The sequence below is a fragment of the Aplysia californica genome, unplaced genomic scaffold (assembly GCF_000002075.1).
Source record: "Aplysia californica isolate F4 #8 unplaced genomic scaffold, AplCal3.0 scaffold01181, whole genome shotgun sequence".
NCBI classification, from domain to species: Eukaryota; Metazoa; Mollusca; class Gastropoda; order Aplysiida; family Aplysiidae; genus Aplysia; species Aplysia californica.
Window position 1 is genome coordinate 166,363 of NW_004798451.1, and position 2,947 is coordinate 169,309.

Below are 2,947 nucleotides of genomic sequence, written 5' to 3' on the forward strand. Positions count from 1 at the left end.
CCGGGGGTTGTTTTACCCTTTTTTCCCGGTAGGGGATTTAATAATTTCTTTTTCCAAATTTTTGGTTTCGCTTTTTATTTCCCCCATTTTTTGGTTTCCCACCCGAGAATTCCCCTAAATTTCGCTTAAATTCCCCCCCCCCCCCCCCCTCCCTCTTTCTCTTCCCCCCCCCCCCCCCCCCCGTATCGTGTCTTCATTTATGTTACCGTCTATTTTTATCGATAACACGATTATGGATTAAGGGCAGTATTAATGATGATTAAGAAAAAAAACCCATCACTTAAATAATAAATAAATGAATTAATAAATAAATACATTAAATAATAAATAAATCAATAATGCTAATGGTTATCATAATACAAATATTGATAATGAGAAGAAGAAGAAGAAGAAGAAGAAGAAGAAGAAGAAGAAGAAGAAGAAGAAGAAGAAGGAGAAGGAGAAGGAGAAGGAGAAGGAGAAGGAGAAGGAGAAGGAGGAGGAGGAGTGCCTTGATAGTCGAAGCTGACTTTATGCTGTTGAAGCTAGAAAGGTGAGCAGAGTAAGTTTGATTCCCTGTAAGGACTTCTCTGTTGACATCCACCCCTTAGCGCTCATATGACCTTATGCAGTTGCGAGTGCCGTAAAACCTCTACTAAAACCTCTAAGACTTCCCAAAGTTGACAACTATTTACTCTGTCGAATGCCTTTACTCGGTCCACGAAGACGATATTGAGGTCTTGTCATGTCCAATGGCAGTCTCACACAACTGTCCGAATGCTAAAACAAAGCTTGTCAGTACAACCCCTGCCTTTTCTGAAGCCAAACTGGGATTCATTGAGTTGAGTCTCTACAATAAGTCTCATTCTCATTTCCAGTATCTTGGCAAACGTTATATCCACACGGCTGAGAAGGGATATTCCTCTGTAGGCTCTGTGTTGTTTTTGTCGCCCAGGCCAGGTTAAATATCCTCCATAGCCAGAGTTCTCCGATATGGCAGCATAGTTTCATCTCTGCTGCTGTGATGTTTTCAAACACCTATCTCTTTGTTTGTGGGGCTTTTCTTTATAATATGTTGGGTTTCACCATTCTCTGGTTTCACTCAGCAGTAGTGCTGGTTCTGGAGTGGTTTTTTATCGGTGAGAAGCTGTTTGCTATTGTTTCTGCTGTAGGATTCAGCAGCTCCTGGAAATAGCGTTTCCATCTTTCCTTAATCTTTGGCTTTCTGAAAATAGGTTTTCCGTTCTCATCATTGACTACTTCAGTTGGGTTGAATGGTTCTTCCCGCATCCTCATGCTTTTTAAACTCTCTAGTAAAACTCTCTTGTTTGTTTGTTTGTTTAGTATAGGGTTTTACGGCGCTCGCAACTCCATAAGGTCATATGAGCGCGCGGGACACACCTAATACTTTTTTGTTGGTAGGAAATTTTGAATTTTGCCCGGGTGGCGCCGAAGCCTACTCTTATGGATTTTAGACCACCAAGGGATCTTTAACGTGCGCAACTTGCACACGGGCCCTCCGAGATTTTTCGCCCTTGTCCGAGAAGGCTAGGTGTAGATCTTTCCTACCAGAAGATCAGGGGTGTGGCAGAAAGACAGCAGTTAGGAGGAGCCAAGGAGTAGCAGTAGAAAGGCTGCAGAAAGAGTCAGGAGCCCAGAGGAGGGGGCAAAGGAGGTGAGGGGGTGGGGGCAGAAAGTGGAAATGAAAGCAGACAACAGAACATTGTTAGAGATCAGGAAAGGATGTGAAAGGAGACAATTTTAGAGAAGAAAATCTTTTGGTCGCTACCCGGAATCGAACCCGGGACCTTTGAATGAGAAGCGAACACCTTAACCTCTAGGCCACGAGAGCCCCCTAAAACTCTCTAGAGTCTTCTTTACATTTTGTTACCTGCTGTTCTCCATATACTGTCAAGGATCTGTTCTTAGCTTCTTTTACTACCCTTGATGTTTAACGGCGTTCCTTTCTGTATAGGATGTAATCTTCCTCTGTCTTTGATTTCTGCCACTTTTTGAATGCCCTTTTCTTCAGTTGGACCTCTTCCTTCACCTGGTCATTCCACCATATTGTTGTTTTCTTTTTCTGCCCTCTTGTTTTCCTGGTGCTGCACTTTTCTTTAAAAGGTCTGTACACACATGCTTTGAAGTGGCTTCATTCCTCTTCAATGTCTCCCAGTTGTTTGGGCAATTTGTGAAATACATCTTTCAAACGTTCATGTATCTTATCTTTGGTATTGTCATTTATATTTCTGAGGTTTACGACTTCTCGTCGTTTCTTTGCTTCTGGCCTTTTCCTGTTTGGTGAGTCAGTAGTCATGATGACTGGTCTGTGGTCAGTGTTTGGGATGTAGATGGGAATCACTCTTGAGTCTCTGATTTTTCTCAGTTTCGATCTTTTGGCCAGGATAAAATCAATTTGTGATGCTATCTTTAGGTCATTCCATTTGTACCAAGTTCTGACTTGACTCCCTTTGTGTTGGAAGAAGGTATTTGATATGACGAGGTCATGTTCTGCGCACAACTGTAATAGCATTTCTCCATTGCTGTTTTGATCTGCTTCTCTGTCACTGAGTGGCCTCATGTATCTCTCCCACGTCGTCTTCCTTGTTTCCACTCTGCCTTTAAAGTCCCCCATGATTGTCACATTATCTTTGTCTTCCACGAAGTTTAAAAGGTTACTCAGTTGATCATGGAACTGATGTCGCTGTTTTTCGGGGTATGAATGAGTCATTGCATGGGGCATATATCTGTATTTGATGACCCTCAGTAATTATCATATTCTATGGAGATTTCCCGCTTTATACCATACTCGTTGAATTTTTTAATATATTCTTCAAGTCTGTTTTATGCTTTTTTTAGTTTAGTTTTAGCATGGGTTTAACGGCACTTGCAACACAAATGGGTCATATAAGCCGCGAAGATTAGACGTGTTACAAGAGAGTAACATACACAGAAAAGAACGAGGACA